The 18,292-nt window shown below is 38.2% G+C and overlaps 1 protein-coding gene across 19 annotated transcripts in view; it reads left to right on the forward strand.

The window, feature by feature from the left end:
- EIF4G3 (eukaryotic translation initiation factor 4 gamma 3) overlaps nt 1-18,292 on the forward strand; it is a 382,044-nt gene that overhangs the window by 219,249 nt on the left and 144,503 nt on the right. The window lies entirely within an intron of this gene.

The raw sequence follows: 18,292 nt of genomic DNA on the forward strand, positions 1-18,292 counted from the left end.
AATCTCTAAATTACTTATAATATCTAATACAGTATAAGTAGTCATATTATTTTTAAATTTCTATTATGTTTTTATTTAAAAATGTTTTTTTCCTAAATATTTTTTATCCACAGTTGGTTGAATCTGTGAATGTGGAACTTATTAATAAATTGTCAGTTAGGCACCTTTTTCTTCCTGGTGAAGAATGTGGTTATCATAATCTCCTAAGATTTTACTTTCTTGTTTTTAGAAATCAAGATATTGTAGAAGGAACTGGAGTTTAGTAAACTATAATAGAGATTAGAATTCTGCAAATCTGACAAGATTTGTATTTCAAGGCTGGGCGGCGCGGTAGCTCACGCCTGTAATCCTGTAATCCCACCACTTTGGGAGGCTGAGGCGGGCCAGATCATCCGAGGTCTGGAGGTCAAGACCAGCCTGGCCAACATGGTGGAACCCCATCTGTACTAAAAAATACAAAAATTAGCTAGGCGTGGTGGCACGTGCCTATAATCCCAGCTACTCAGGAAACTGAGGCAGGAGAATTGCTTGAACCCAGGAGGCGGAGGCTATGGTGAGCCAAGGTTATGCCACTGTACTCCCCAGCCTGGGCAATAGAGAGAGACTTCGTCTTTAAAAAAACAACAAAAAACAAAAAAAACACAAAAATTTGTACTTCATTCCTATGTCACTTTAAATTTTGATAAGTGATTTAGAGACACATGGTTTTCAGATCTTAAAAATTGTCTAAAGTGAAGCCAATTGCAGGTGCAGTGGTGCATGCCGATAGTCCCAGCTATTTGGGAGGCTTAGCAGGAGGATTCCTTGATTCCAGCTTGGGGAACACAGGAAGATCCTGTCCCTGTAAAAAAATTGTCTAAAGTGAAATCCTAGTGTCTAGAAACAGATAAAAAGAAAGCTATTAAGGAGTAGGGGGCTGCTCTCTCTTTCCTGTTTTGTGCTTGGATGGTAAAGGGGTTCCTTGGAGTCCAGTTTACAAACAAGTGATACAGATGATCGTATATAAAGCATTTCAGAATGATAGACTACTGACTTAATTTTAGTAGTACAGACAAAAATAAAAAGTTCATAAAAATGTTCTTAAATATAAAAGTCACAAACAGCTGAGTTTAGAGCCCCTTGGAAATCTATGAATTTGAGAAAGCCTTAAATTTAGTCCTTTGTTGTAGTGATGTGTTTTCTCTTGGAAATGATGGTATCTAGCTGACATTTATCTCAGTCTTTCATTATCCAGATGAGTATATATGTTCATCTGGACATGTGAGTTGTAAGTTCATGTTAATAATTCTTCATCATTCCTCATTATTCCCCTAGGAACATTCCAATTTTGGAATGATTACGAAGGTCTTATATTTAGTCTCTTCCCTGGAAGTAAGCATGAGATAAGCAAAATTTCCAAATTGAAGTAATCTATATATGTGTTCTGTTAGGTGGGAATACACTATAGCAAAACTTTGGGATTAGTTGATCAGTACAGTCAAATTTTAGTCTGTATTTTCAAACATTAAAATGTTACTACTGTCAAGCCAGATAAAGGATAGACAATCCTTTGTTGATTTCTGTTTAAATTCTCAATCTGGACATATATGTGTCTTTTTGCACTTAAATGCCCTCTGGGGTGTGATTGGTTTCCTTTAACCTTCTAAGCTTGGTTCCCATCCTCTTCTGGTATCCCTCTGTGTTTAGCTACAGAAATCTTTTTGCTCTTTGTCTTTCCCCAGAGACTGTGGTTCTGAATATGAGTGTATATTTCTCTATAATCATAAAGAACATTGAATCTACACTTTGAGCAGACGAAGGCCATCAATCAATAGTTGTAATGTTGGTAGTTCTTTTTGAGAAGTGTAACATCAGTTATAACGCATAAGTTTATTAGGCGACTTGTATTTAAATCCAAATGCATGAAATTCATAGAATGAACGAATAGCTTTTTAACAGAGACATGTGTACTAGAGATATTTCATTTTCCTCTTAAGAAAAGCAGCAGCACAAGCATGATGATGGCAACGGACATTTGACCTCATTTTCTGGAACGTCATAGAAAGTGGTACGCAGAGGGCTGGATGCGGCAGCTCACGCCTATAATCCTAGCACTTTGGGAGGCTGAGGTAGGCAGATCACTTGAAGTCAGAAGTTCGAAACCACCCTAGCCAACATGGTAAAACCCTGTCTCTGCTAAAAATACAAAAAAACTAGCCAGGCGTGGTGGCAGGCACCTGTAATCCCAGCTACTCAGGAGGCTGAGGCAGGAGAATCGCTTGAACCTGGGAGGCAGAGGTTGCAGTGAGCCGAGATAGTGCCACGGCACTCCAGCCTGGACAACAGAGACTCTGTCTCAGAAAAAAAAAAAAAAATGTTGACCCAGTGTTTCAAAAGAAGCTACAAATCTTTAGTTATATGTAAAAAAGCTGCAAGTTATAAATATTGGCAACTAATTTCATTAACAGAGTAGCACTCTGCCAGTCAAAGAAAACTCACTAGATTTAACTTCAGTTTTACTAGTTTTCAATTTTGACATCAATCCAGATAAATACAGAATCATGTCTGGTTAGAAGACTACAGATGAGACAGCTGTCTGCATCAGAATTTAGGATTAAACAGTAAATACTGTAGTACTGGCCTTAGAGTACCTGCTTTGAGTTAGACATAATCGCTTATGCTGTGGATAGCCAAGCCTTTCCCTATCACCGAGGGAAGTCCCAGTCTCTGTAAAGGGAAACAGAAGACCCGTTACTAAGACCTGACTGGTGCAGAGGTGACCAAGTGGGGCAGAATTGTAGCACAGATATCAGAGACCCATTAATGGTGGTAGTACATGTAAAATAGAACAGGGAAGAGGTTTAAAACTTTGACTTGGAATCAGACATACTGGATTTCAAGTCTCGGTTCCACTGCTTAAGCAGCTTTGTAACTTTAGCCCAATTACTTTATCCCAGGGCATTACCTTCTACATTTAAAAAGTAAAACCTATCAAACAGAGAGGATTAAATGAGACAAAATACTTAAAAATTGTTTAAGTTCACTGTGTGGTGCACAATGAGTATTCAGCAAATATCTGTTATTAATACTGCAATTATTTCAGGAGGCACAGAGAATGACTGGAAGAATGTGGGAAGGCTTTACCGCAGAGACGCCATTTGATCTAACTTTCATGGGTATTCACAAAATGAAAGGGAAAGGGGTATTTAGACAGAGGAACAGCATGTGCAAAAATGGGAAATTAGATGAAGGGAGGCTATTATTATATTTCAGGTGAGAAATTAGTTGAAGGAGAGGAAGCCAGTTGGAGAGATGTTTAGCAATTAATTATTAACTAGACAAGGACTCTGAAAAGGATGACCATATAATTTACCATCTAAATTGGGGCAATTGTGGAAATGAGTGGCAATGCTATTGTTAATGCCAGCACAGCAGGCATAATCAGTACGGCACATGTAAGTGGGGATGTAAGTTTTCTCTAGATGTAAGGGAGAGAGAGAGTCAGGGATGCCTCTTCGTGTTTAAAAATACCTCTTTTGTAGTGAAACGTAATATTGAGTATACATGGGGAAGTTTAAAGAGGAGGATAATGAGTTTGATTTTGGCAAGCAGTCAAGCCGTTGTGATTTTTATCTAATTTGGTCTTGAGGTCTCTCTGTCAAGAATGGCTATAAACCAGGAGAGCCACTCTCTAAGAGAGCCCTGACCAGGTAAAAGTTACGTTTGGGTGTGTTTGTCAGGAAGACATAATGAGGAAGTGAAACCAAAATGCATGAAACAGAAAAAAATTTACTACTTCCTAATTCCAGAGAGGTTTACAGTGGTGATGGGAGGCTGATAGGGGAGCTCTGAAGACAGCAGGGAACACAGGTGGAGAGAGAGAGAAGGAAGACTTGTGGGACTGTCCTTTTATTAAGGTCCATGTCCTCCCTTAGGCTTCCTCACTGGAGTTATGGATTTGCTAGTTTGAAGAAAACACTCTCCAAGGGTGAACTTATTTGCATGAGTCTGGTGTTAACCATTAGACTGTATCATGGTCAGCAGCTATGGGATGTGTTGTGTTCTGGATCAGTGAGATGAGGAACAAACGGCCTCTTTCACAAGCAACTACCCAGGAAGGAAACATTTGAACTAGGCCAAAGGAGAAAGTGTACAACTGGGTTTCAAAAACATATGCCAGACCTAAAAGTGGATGCTGAGGGAGCAATTATATTACATTTGTGACACAAGCTATGAGCTAATTGAGGGAAACTGCATTGGGTTTCTGTGAGGAGAATGGAGAGGAGAAACAAATTTTTGCTGCTGCTGTTTTTACCCTAATAAGAAGTAGACAGAATTTGAAACTGTTCTTCATAAGTCTTAAAATTTTCTATGGGCTAACTAGTAGATATTCTCACATATTTAGGAAATACGCATATGTGTATATACATGTTCCTGTACAGAGAATCACAGTGCATAGATGGAGGTGCATGACTGGATATCATGGAGCACTAGAGCACTTGCTGCTGGTTTTCACTCTGTTACTTAGATTTATAACCTTGGGTCAGAACATTAAGTTCTTAAAACCCTTATTTTTTCATCTGTAAAATGAGGAATTATATGAAATAATCTGAGAGTTCCCTTTTAGTTCTTACCTATTAAAGTGGTAAAGAAGGAAGAATTTTGTTAGTCGCTCGGTATCAAATATCTCAGCTCTTGATGATGACAATAATGCATAAGGCATATCCCTGTATTTAGAAATATGCTAGCTATTATGCCTAATAGTCTTCATGGAAACCCTATAGGGTAAAAATACATACATGATGCCATGTCAAAATTGTCTACTTCTGAAGGAGATGAGTGGTGGATCAAAAATCACTTTTTTTTTTTTTATGTTTAAGATGGAGTCTCACTCACTTTGTCACCCGGGTTAGAGTGCAAGTGCGGTGGCACAATCTCGACTCACTGCAACCTTGGCCTCCTAAGTAGCTGGAATTACAGGCACGTGCCACCATGCCGGCTAATTTTTGTATTTTTAGTAGAGACAGGGTTTCATCATGTTGACCCAGACTGGTCTCGAATGCCTGATCTCAAGTGATCTGCTCACCTCAGCCTCCCAAAGCTCTGAGATTACAGGCATGAGCCACCGTGCCTGGCCGAAGATCACTTAATTTTTAAAAATGAATTATGTACCTTTCTTCCTTGATATACTCTTTTCCCCCCCCCGCTGCTAGAATTATTCTTGTAATGAAACACAGTTGTAACATGGGAGAGAGTCAGTCCTATGCTATGGGGCTTCGGGGTAGGAAATTATGGATTGATAGCATATCTTAGGCAAGATACAATTTCTCCTACCTTTTGGGAAAATTACTAAAGTCAGCAGGTTATTCAGTCTTTTGCTGAGCTGCTTATGAAGTTGATACCTGCAAACCTTAAATTCCATGACCATTTATTAATTACAGTTGACCCTTGAACAAAATGGGTTCATTCATATGATAATTTTTTTCAGTAAATATATTGGAAAACGTTTTGGACATTGTGGTAACTTGAAAACTCCCAGATGACATACTGCCTAAAATTATCAAAAAAAGAAAAATTTAGGTATGTCATGGATGCATAAAATATATGTAGTCTATGTTTTCATTTAGTGCCATAAAATATATGCAAATCTATTATAAAAGTTAAAGTTTATCAAAACTTAGGTACACAAATACAGATAATATATGATGCCATTCGCAATTGAGAGAAGTGTCAACAGACATAAATACGCAATCTGGACATGGTGGTGCACGCCTGTCATCCCAGCACTTTGGGAAGTCGAGGTGGGAGAGTTGTTTCAGCCCAGGAGTATGAGACCAGCCTGGGCAACATAGCAAGACCTTGTCTCTCAAAAAATAAATGAATAAATAAAAGAGGCAATATTACCTCCTAACTTCATAAAATTAACTGTAGTACATACTGTACTAATGTAATTTTATAGCCACCTCCTGTTGCTATTTTAATGAGCTTAAGTGTTGAGAGTATCTGCTTAAAATACCCTGTGACACTAATCATCTCCAGATGAGCAGTTCATCTCTCTTATAAATTGTGCCTCATAGTAAAAAGTCATCTCTCTTTGTTCTTGCATATTTTTTCATCGTGTTTAGTGCATTGCCATAAACCTTGAATAACGCCATGGGACCCATACAGAGTGCCACCAGTGATGCTGGCAGTACTTCCAAGAAGCAGAGAAAAGTGCTAACTTTACAAGAAAAATTTGAATTGCTTGGTATCTACCATAGATCGAGGTCTGCTGCTGTGGTTGACCACCATTTTAGACAGATAATTTATTTTATAAACAGATGATGTAAACTTATGGTATTGATGAATACAGTATAGTATTGTAAATGTATTTTCTCTTCCTAATGGTTTTCTTAAACACATTTTCTTCTAGCTTACATTATTGTAAGAATATAGTATATAATAAAACATACATACATACTGAGAAAAAATGTGTTTTATCGGTAAGGCTTTCAGTCAACAGTAGGCTGTTACTAGTTAAGTTTTTGGGGAGTCAAAAGTTATACACAGATTTTTAACTGTGTGGGGTCAGTTCTTCTAGCTCCTGAATTGTTCAAGGGCCAACTGTAGTTCATTCCATGGTTTAGCAGTAATAGTTTCCTAGAATTGGGTCTATAGCTTTGGTTATGATATTCATGTTATAAGTTGATATGTGCAGTAAGTAGTTACATTCCTGCATGAAGAATTTGAAGGTGATACCTAGTATATTGTAAACAAACCCAATCTTTCAAAATTTCATTTTGTCATCTCAGTCATAGGCACTGATAAATTAATGGCATTCTGTACCTTAAAGCATACGGGTGTGGTTTTGTTTTAGTGGTGACTACAATAAAAATGGTGGTTACTAAATTAAATTATGTTGTTCTTTATCTTTAATGAAATAACTTATCATTAGTAACCTCCCTTGACTTAAAAATAGTGCTTTTCAATAATATGTAAAGCCTTGTAGACTTTAAATAGGTATCTAAACTGGGGTGGGTTCTCTCAAAAGTTTTTAAATGGGACATTTGAAAAGTGTCCTATTCTGTTCATCATGATGATGAACAGAGATCCTTGCTTTGTTATGATGTTTCATAGTTTAAAATGAATTTGTAGACACTATATGGTTTGATAGAGGAAATAAGACCTAAGTTTGGTAGATCAGTAGGATGACTATAGTTTATAATAATCCATTGTACATTTTGAAATAGCTAGAAGAATTCAAATGCTCCTAGCGTAAAGAAAAGACAAATATTTATCTTCGAATTATATAAGTACGTTAAATTTTTATGTGTACTCTAAAGCTGTGTACATCTGTTATGCAGTAATAAAAATTATTATTTTTTTGAGATGGAGTACTTGCCCTGTCACCAGGCTGGAGTGCAGTTGTGCGATCTTGGCTCACTACAACCTCTGTCTCCCTGGTTCAAGTGTTTCTCCTGCCTCAGCCGCCTGAGTAGGGGGGATACAGGCATGCGCCACCACGCCCAGCTAATTTTTATATTTTTAGTAGAGAAGGGATTTCACCATGTTGGCCAGGATGGTCTCGATCTCCTGACCTCATGATCCACCCACCTCGGCCTCCCAAAGTGCTGAGATTACAGGCGTGAGCCACTGCACCCGGCCAATAAAAACTCTTTTTGAAAGAATTTGCGCACAGACCGTCAAAGGTTCCTACTTAGATTTGTAGAGCAAGGTTGTTTATTTCATCAGATCTGTCTCCAACATAGTTTTTAAAAAATGTGTCATTTTTAAATACATCTGAGATTCTCCAGCTTCAGTGCCTGTAGGAATTTCCTAAAGCAAGCAAGAAAAGAATATTTGATTTACAGCTACTTTTGAAATACTTAACCTTCTTTGAGAAGCCAGTGGAGCAAGTATGTTTTAAGTTGCTTGGGTATCCCAATAAAAATAAGCCTATGGGACACATTAGTAAAATTAAATTTTGTGTTTTTCTTTTGACCTGTTTTCTCATAATTCTTCATCAATTTATGTGAATGCCTTTGCTTTTATAGTGATTTAATTTTACCTTGAATGCTCTAAACCAGAATCCTAATTATAAAGAAAACGTGACTTAGATTTTTGTGTGTATAACAATTCCTGTTTCTACTGCCTACATTGGACATTGAGCAACGGTATTAGAACTTGTAGTCATCCGACAACTATTATAGTTGTAAGTGATCACAAAAAGTTTTTGCAAAAGATCACAAAGAAACTATCAGGCTTAGTCTTTTATTTAAAATATACTCTCAAAATTAAAATAACTTTATACAAATGATAGGTCTTCATTGGAAAAGAGTAGTAAAAGAAGGAAATCTTAATCCTAACTCTTGTTAGCGAGAATTAACCATTGTTAACTTTCGTTAGAATATCTTTTCAGGTATCTTTTTGTGCATGTGCATATATACGTATACATCTCTGTGTGTGTGTGTGTATTTGTTTTTATAATTAGAGACAGAGTCTCACTCTGTTGCCCAGGCTGGAGTGCAGTGGCATGATCATAGCTCAAACATATAATTTAATACTTATGGAAGCCATTTTATAAACTAGCATTTTTTTCAGTGATCACATAGAAATGTTTATATTTGATTATATTAAAAAGTCTATATGACATGCCTTTGTTTTAATGTACCATAGTTTATTTACATGACAGGTATTCATATTGTTTCTTGTTTGTCACTATATTAACAATGCTATGATGAACAACTTTGTTTGCTTATTTTTGGGTTACTGTGTTGTCATTTTCTACCTTCCAGAAATGTACTAGTTAATCTCTTACCCAGCAGTATAAGAGAATACTCTTTTCCCTATATAATTGCTTATCTGACAGAATAAAAAACAAGATCTTGTTTAATTTTTGTGTATTCTATGAAGTTAAGAAGTTTTTGATGTTCACCAGTTATTTGTGGGTGTATGAATTATCTGTTGTACACGTGTCTTTTGAGTGATGATTTTTGTCTGACAGATTTATAAGAGTGCTTTCCATGTTAAATAAATCCTTTGACATATGTTGAAATGTTTTTCTTGTTTGATGATTGTGTTTTAGCTTTGTTAATCATGCCTTCTGTCATATGGAATTGTTAAATTTTCTGTTTTATTTATTGTTTTCGAGACAAGGTCTTATCTGTTGCCCTGGCTGGAGTGCTGTGACACAATCACAGCTCACTGCAACCTTGACATCCTGGGCTCATTTCTTCCACCTCCTGCCTCAGCCTTCTGAGTAACTGGGACTACATGCACATGCCACCATGCCTAGCTAATGTTTTTTATTTTCAGTAAAGATGAGGTCTCGCTGTGTTGCCCAGCCTGGTCTCAAACTCCTGAATTCAAGCGATAATCCTGCCTCAGCCTCCCATATTTCTGCTACGAGACACTGCACCAGCTGAATTTTTTTTTCTTTTTTTTTTTTTTTTTTTTTTTTTTATTGAGACAGTGTCTCTGTCGCCCAGGCTGGAGTTCAGTGGCGTGATCTTGGCTCACTGCAGCCTCCGCCTCCTGGGTTCAAGCAGTTCGCCTGTCTCAGTCTCCTGAGTAGCTGGGATTACAGGTGCCTGCCACCATGCCCGGCTAATTTTTGTATTTTTAGTAGAGACAGGTTTTTGGCATGTTGGCCAGGCTGGTCTTTTTTTTTTTTTTTTTTTTTTTTTTTTTTTGAGGCGGAGTCTCGCTCTGTCGCCCGGGCTGGAGTGCAGTGGCCGGATCTCAGCTCACTGCAAGCTCCGCCTCCCGGGTTCCCGCCATTCTCCTGCCTCAGCCTCCCGAGTAGCTGGGACTACAGGCGCCCGCCATCTCGCCCGGCTAGTTTTTTGTATTTTTAGTAGAGACGGGGTTTCACTGTGTTAGCCAGGATGGTCTCGATCTCCTGACCTCGTGATCCGCCCGTCTCGGCCTCCCAAAGTGCTGGGATTACAGGCTTGAGCCACCGCGCCCGGCCCCAGGCTGGTCTTGAACTCCTGACCTCAGTTGATCTGCCCACCTCAGCCTCACAAAGTGCTGGGATTACAGGCATGAGCCACCGTGCCCAGCCAGAATTTATTTTTGATATATACACTTATATATCAAAATGCACTTAGGTTAGTTCCACATCTTTGCAATTGTGAATTGGACTGCTGTAAACATATGTTTGCAAATCTCTTTTTCATGTAATGACTTCGTTTCTTTTGTGTAGATACCCAGTAGTGGGGTTGCTGGATCAAATGGTAGATCTACTTTTAGCTCATTAAGGAATCTTTGTACTGTTTTCCATCGAGATTATGCATTCCCACCAGTTTTACATTCCCACCAGCAGTGTATGAGCATTCTCTTTTCCCCACATCCACACCAGCATCTGTTGTTTTTTGACTTTTTAATAATGGCCATTCTTGCAGCAGTAAGATGGTATCACTTTGTGGTTTTAATTTGCATTTCCATGATCATTAGTGATGTTAAGCATTCTTTCATATTGTTTGTAGGCCAATTTATGTATCTTCTTTTGAGAAATGTCTATTCGTGTCCTTTTCCCACTTTTTGATGGGATTATTATTATTATTATTATTGTTGATTTGTTTGAGTTCCTTGTAGATTTCTGGATGCCAGTCCTTCATCAGATGTGTAGTTTGCATCTCTATGGGTTGTCTTTTTACTCTATTGTTTCTTTAGCTGTGCAGAAGGTTTTTAGTTTAATTAGGTTCCATTTATTTATTTGTGTTTTTATTGCATTTGCTTTGGGGTCTTAGTCATGAATAATTTGCCTGGGCTGATGTCTAGAAGAGTTTTTGCAATGTTATCTTCTAGAATTTTTCCAGTTTCAGGTCTTATATTTAAGTCTTTGATCTATCTTCAGTTGATTTTTGTATAAGGTGAGAAATAGGGATCCAGTTTCAGTCTTTTGCATGAGGTTTGCCAGTTTTTCCAGCACTATTTATTAAATAGGGTGTCTATTCCCCAATTTGTTTTTGTATGCTTTGTTGAAGATCAGTTGGCTGTACTTTCTTGGCTTTATTTCTGGATTCTTTATCCTGTTCCATTAGTTTATGTGCCTACTTTTATACCAGTACCATGCTGTTTTGTTTACTGTAATCTTGTATAATTTGAAGTAATGTGATGCTTGCAGATTTCTCCTTTTTGCCTAGGATTGCTTTGGCTACTTGGGCCCTTTTTTGGTTCCTTATGAATTTTAGGATTGTTTTTTCTGATTCTGTGAAACATGTTGGTATTTTGATGAGAATTACATTGAATCTGTAGATTGCTTTTAGTATAGTATGGCCATTTTCACAGCATTGATTCTTCCAGTCTATGATTATGGGATGCATTTCCATTTGTTTATGTCATCTGTGATTTCTTTCAGTAGTGTTTTGTATTTCTCCTTGTAGAGATCTTTCACCTCCTTGGTTAAGTGTATTCGTAGGCATTTCATTTTATTTGTGCAGCTGTCGTGAAAGGTATTGAATTCTTGATTTAATTCTCAGCTTGGTCGTTGTTGGTGTATAGCAGTGCTGCTGATTTGTGTCCATTGATTTTGTAACCTGAGACTTTACTGAACTCCTTTATCAAATTTAGGAGTCTTTTGAAGGAGTCTCTAGGGTTTTCTTTTTTTTTTTTTTTTTTTTTTTTTTGAGGCGGAGTCTCGCTTTGTCGCCCAGGCTGGATCTTGGCTCACTGCAAGCTCCGCCTCCTGGATTCACACCATTCTCCTGCTTCAGCCTCCGAGTAGCTGGGACTACAGGCGCCCACCACCACGCCCTATTAATTTTTTGTATTTTTAGTAGAGACGGGATTTCACCGTGTTAGCCGGGATGGTCTCGATCTCCTGACCTCGTGATCCACCTGCCTCGGCCTCCCAAAGTGCTGGGATTACAGGCGTGAACCACCGCGCCCGGCAGAGTTTTCTAGGTATACAATTATATCATCTGCCAACAGCGATAGTTTGACTTCCTCTTTTCCAATTTGGGTGCCCTTTATTTCTTTCTCTTACTTAATTGCTCTAGCTGGGACATCCAAAACTATGTTGAATAGAGGTGGTGAAAGTAGGCATCCCTGTCTTGTTCCTGTTGTCAGGGAGAATGCTTTCAACTTTTTCTCATTCAGTATGATATTGGCTGTGGGTCTATCATATATGGATTTTACTATTTTGAGGTAAGTCCCTTTTATACCCACTTAGTTGAGGATTTTATCATAAAGGGATGCTGGATTTTGTTGAATGCTTTTTCAGCATCTGTTGAGATGGTCATATGGTTTTTGTTTATAATTCTTTTTATGTGATGTATCACATTTATTGACTTACATATGTTAAACCATCCCTGCATCCTTGAAATAAAACCCACTTGATCATGATAAATTATCTTTTTGATGTGCTGTTTCATTTGGTTAGCTAGTATTTTGTTGACAATTTTTACATCTGTGTTCATCACGGAAATTGGTCTGTAGTTTTTGTTTTTTTATGTGTTCTTTCCTGGCTTAGGTATCAGGGTGATACTGCCTTCATAGAGTGATTTAGGGAGGATTCTCTCTTTCCCAATCACTTGGAATAGTTTCAGTAGGATTGGTATCAATTCTTCTTTGAATGTCTGGTAGAATTTAGCCATGAATCCATCTGGTCCCAGGCTTTTTTTGTGTGTTGCAAATTTAAAAATTACTGATTCAATCTTGCTGCTTGTCATTGGTCTGTTCAGGGTTTCTCTTTCCTCCTGATTTAATGTAGGAGGGTGGTATGTTTCCAGGAATTTATCCATTTCCTTTAGATTTTATAGTTTGTATGCATAAAGTTGTTCATAGTAGTCTCAAGTGAGCTTTTTTATTTCTCTGGTGTCTGTTGTAGTGTCTCCAGTTTCATTTCTAATTGAGCTTATTGGGATCTTCTCTCTTTTCTTGGTTAATCTAGTGAATGGGCTATTTTTTCAAAGAACCAATGTTTTATTTCATTGATCTTTTGAAATGCTTTTTTTGTTTGAATTTCATTTAGTTTTGCTGCAATTTTTGTTTTTCTTTTCTTTTTTTTTTTGAGACAGTCTTGTTTAGTGTGTGCTTGTGCTTGTTTTTCTAATTCCTTGAGGTACACACACATTAGGTTGTCAGTTTGTGCTCTTTCAGACTTTTTGATGTAGGCATTTAGTGCTGCAAACTTTGCTCTTGGCGCTTCTTTTGCTGTACTCCAGAGGTTTTGATAACTTGTGTCATTATTATCATTTGATTGAGATAATTTTTCGGTCTTGATTTCATTATTAACCCAGATATCATTTAGAAACAGATTATTTAATTTCCATATATTTGTGTAGTTTTGAGGGTTCCTTTTGCCTCCAAGAACTTTAAAAATCATTTTCTTAAGCCCTCTTAAGTCTGCCGTCAAGCTTTTATTTTGAGTGTCCGGGTTTCCTCTCATCATTTCTGACCTTGGCAACCTTTCATTGCTTTCAAGGAGCCCATATTCATAGAATTTTTGAAGTGTATATGGGGATTATGGGGACTACAAGATGAGATTTGAGTGGGGACACAGTCAAACCATATTAGTATAGGAATAATTAGTATAGAAAGAACTGATCTATGTGGCTGATGACTGTTGTAGTCCTTATATCCTGTAATTCCTGCCTTAGAGTTCAGTGGAATTATTGTTACCATTATATTATTGCTATGGTCATTATTTATTTTTTTTATTGCCTTTGTATTAAAGGAGGTGCTTGTTATGTCATGCCATATATTATTATGAGAACACTTCAGAACTTCAGGTTAGATACCCAATTTTTGACTTGATCTCTGTACTCAGGTATTTCACAAGCACTTCAACCTCAAAACTGGAGTTCATGGTTTTCCTCTAACCAAACCCATGACTTCCAAAACCTTATGTCTCCTCCAGTGTTCCCTTTCTCAGACTGGCCCCTATCTCAGAAACCAGAAACCTAATGTTTTTCTTTTTACCCCTCTCTCCTCATAGATCCCCTCTCTACTATGTCTCATCAGTTACCTAATCAAGCCCAGTCAGTTTAAGTAAAATTCAGTCACTGACCCCCATTATTACCACCAAAATTATTGCCCTTGGACTACTGAAGTAACTTTGAAAACTGTTTTCTTGTGACTGCTGTTTCCTTGCTCTAGTTCATTCTCCATGCAGTGGTCAGAATTATCTTTATAAAATATCAGCCAGGTGTGATGGCTCATGCCTGTAATCTCCACATTTTAGGAGGCTGAGGTGGGAGGATTACTTGAGCCCAGGAGTTCAAGACCAGCCCAGGCAAAATACTGGGACCCCAACTCTACAAAAAATAGAAAAAAAATCGCTGGCCATGTTGGTACACACCTGTGGTCCTAGCTGCTTTGGAGGCTGAGGGGAGAGGAACACTTGAACTCAAGAGGTCGAGGCTGTAGTGAGCTGTGATTGCGCCACTGCACTCCAGCCAGGGTGACAGAGTGAGATCCTGTCTCAAAAAAAAAAAAGAAAAGAAAAAATACCTACAAAATAAAACACAAATCTGATTATATCACATTGCTGCTTAAAACCTGGCCCTGGCTTCCTATTGCTATGGGGATAAAGACCAAAACCCTTGGTCTGGCCTGTAAGGCCCATCTGCCTGACTCCTGCCTGCCTCATTTCACACCAGATTCCCCTGTTTTTTCTGCATCCCTCTTACCTTTTACATAAGGTAGGTGATCACGGAATACTTTTCCTTTTAGAGCCCTTCATACATGTGTTCTCTCTGCATGAGATGCATCTACCTGCCCTTCTTCCTACATGCCAACATTCACACTGATTTTTTGAAACTCAGCCTGAATGTTACTTACTCAGAATATCTTCCTCACACACATCACAAAGTCAGAACCCCAGATTATGGGTCATCTTTGTACTCTTACTTCCCCAGTAGAGCATTTGTACCTATGGTAATTAAATGATTAATTTTGTGGTTTATGCTGTATGTTTTCTTTGATAGAATGTAAGCTCCGTGAACCCAGGAATTTTCTCTTAGCCATGAGTAGGTTCATAGTGTTTTGTGCAAGTTAAACATCAGGAGGAAATACGCACATATTGACACACACATTTCTAATGAGAGAATGGGAGAAATTCCTCCTTAAGAAAGAAGCATGCTTTGGTACTTTTTCCTGGCATTGTTAAATATACTATTGTTTTGCTGCTGCTTTTTTTTTTTTTTTTTTTTTTTTTTTGAGGCAGAGTCTCACTCTGTTGCCCAGGCTGGAGTGCAGTGGCGCGATCTCGGCTCATTGCATCCTCCATCCCCTGAGTTCAAACAATTCTTCTGCCTCAGCCTCCCGAGTAGCTGGGATTATAAGTGCCTGCCACCGCGTCCAGCTAATTTTTGTGTTTTTAGTAGAGACGGGGTTTCACCATCTTGGCCAGACTGGTCTTGAAATCTTAACCTCATGATCCACCCGCCTCAGCCTCCCAAAGTGCTGGAATTACAGGCATGAGCCACCGTGCCTGGTCTTTGTTTTGCTTCTTAACCTTCATAGTGTTTCTCAGTGAAGGCTATACTTGTTTATCCACATATTTTATATATGTTAAATACATGAGGTATTTATACAGGATTATTACTTTTTTTTTTTTTGAGACGGAGTCTCGCTCTGTCACCCAGGCTGGAGTGCAGTGGCCGGATCTCAGCTCACTGCAAGCTCCGCCTTCCGGGTTTACGCCATTCTCCTGCCTCAGCCTCCCCAGTAGCTGGGACTACAGGCGCCCGCCACCTCGCCCAGCTAGTTTTTTTGTATTTTTTAGTAGAGACGGGGTTTCACCTTGTTAGCCAGGATGGTCTCGATCTCCTGACCTCATGATCCGCCCGTCTCGGCCTCCCAAAGTGCTGGGATTACAGGCTTGAGCCACCGCGCCCGACCTATACAGGATTATTTTAAAGTCATTGAATGGGATTCTTATGATAACAGTAAATCAACTTTTTGCTTATATTTATGTAACTGTTTGAAGTCTCTGGCTTTCTCTAAATGAATTATAATAGAGCTCAGCGAATATTTTCTGTAGTGTGCCAGATAGTAAATATTTTAGACTTTGCAACCATATTGTCTCTTTTAGCACTCTTCAATTCTGCCATTGTGGCACAAAAGGAGGTATAGATAATATATAAATGGATGGGTGTGTCTCTTCCAATAACATGTTATTTATGGGCACTAAAATTTGAATTTTGCATAATTTTCATGTGTCAAGAAATACTGTTTGTCTCTTGCTTCCCCTGCCAACATTTGAAATTGTAGAAACTTACCTTGTGGGCAGTATAAAATCAGGTATATGGCCCCAGGGGCATAGTTGTTGACCCTTGTCTATACCACCTCTGTAAGTATTCTGTCATTTATGTGATTAAAATAGAAGACAAAATAAGGTGACCCCCTTTCTGGGCAAAACAATGTTCCTGTGTAAAGAAAAATGAATTTCAAATTGTACAAAGAAATATTTAAGAACAATTTTAGATTCTATTGCCCGTTTACTTACTAGGTAAACATTACGTTTTTAAAAAACGAATTCCTCCAGTATGTGGGCCTAAGCTTACCATGATCTTTTGAGGTCAGGACTTTAAATTTAGTATATAAATCTTTGAGTAGATTCTAAAGGAGAATTTATAAAGAATTTTTCTCAAACACTATCAGGAATCGAATATCTTACCCTCCCTTTAAACTCTTTTCATTCCAGTTTATAAGAGAAACATTTTATTTTTTTCCTTGTACCAATCAGAACCTTGATTTTGAAAAGTTTCATGGGGAATTTTACCATTTACATTAATTATAAGCTGTTGCAAAGAGTTGCTAAATGACCCTGACCTTTTAACTCTGACTTCCTTAGCATCTTTATTGAGTTGTTTTATATTTTGATAGCAATTGTCTTTCCAGAATGATTTTATAAGTTTTCATTCCCACCAATAGTGAATGTGACTAAAATGCAGTGGCTTTGAAATTCCTTAAATATATTCTTAATAATCTAGCTTAGTTTCTTTATATGTATCAAAATGCATACAGCATTGGATGTGATGTTTTATGTCACCAGTACTTGGTATGTTTCCTGATTGTTCTGACTTACTGATTAGTAAAATAGTTCATGATTATTTGAGCTTTGGGAAGATAAGAAACTCCTTTGTAACAGACGGTTTTTTTTTTGGAGACGGAGCCTTGCTCTTGTCACCCAGGCTGGAGTGCAGTGACACAATCTTGGCTCACTGCAACCTCCACCTCCCGAGTTGAAGCAATTCTCCTGCCTCACTTCCCGAGTAGCTGGAATTACAGGCACCTGCCACCACTCCCGGCTAATTTTTGTATTTTTGGTAGAGATGGGATTTCATCATGTTGGCCAGGCTGGTCTCGAACTCCTGACCTCAGGTGATCTGCCTGCCTTGGCCTCCCAGAGTGCTGGGATTACAGGCATGAGCCACAGTGCCTGCCCTGGTTGAGTTACTTCTTTAGGAGAGAAGAGATGAAATTAGTGGTTAAAATACAATTTGAGAAGATTATCCTAAATTAAAACTAATTCTGAACAAGATTAAAGTATTGAATTCTGGCTGGGCGCAGTGGCTTACGCCTGTATTCCCAGCACTTTGGGATGCCAAGGCAGGCGGATCACGTGGTCAGGAGATAAAGACCACCCTGGCCAACATAGTGAAGTCCTGTCTGTACTAAAATACAAAAAACTAGTTGGGTGTGGTGGCACACACCTGTAGCCCCAGCTACTCAGGAGGCTGAGGCAAGGAAACCACTTGAACCTGGGAGGCGGAGGTTTCAGTGACCCGAGGTTGTGCCACTGCTCTCCTGCCTGGTGACAGAGCAAGACTCCGTCTCAAAAAAAAAAAAAAAGTATTGAATTACATATTAATATGTTATGATTTTATTAGTACTGCTGGAGGCTTATAAAATGATAAAGTTGAAGGAGACTGTAGGATCTTTAGTTCTACATTTCACAGCTGTGAAAACTGAGAAGTACTTTCCCAGCATTTTATGGATATATACTTATGTACTGGATACTTGGATTTCGAATTGTAACTTAAACATATTATCTCATTCCTTTCTTACGACTCTTTATACATAGATTCTTTTTAGGACTTTGTTAATTTTAAAATGTCCATCTTTTATATGATTAAAGGTATTTTAGATGGAAAAATCATTGACTCTAGTAGCCTTTTACTGTCTTAAACATCTTACTTTTTCTGTGAATGTCATTTTGTGACCTACTTTTAGCACTTACCTGCCCCCCCCCCTTTTATTTGGTTATTAATTTCCCAGGCAATTGGAGTAGTTAACATTTTTTTCCTTTCAGGTAAATGATACAATTTATAAATCTTTCTTTCCTGAGAAATGTGGATAACTGCTTAATGAATGCTAA

The sequence above is a fragment of the Trachypithecus francoisi genome, unplaced genomic scaffold (assembly GCF_009764315.1).
Source record: "Trachypithecus francoisi isolate TF-2019V2 unplaced genomic scaffold, Tfra_2.0 Lachesis_group12, whole genome shotgun sequence".
Taxonomy (NCBI): Eukaryota; Metazoa; Chordata; class Mammalia; order Primates; family Cercopithecidae; genus Trachypithecus; species Trachypithecus francoisi.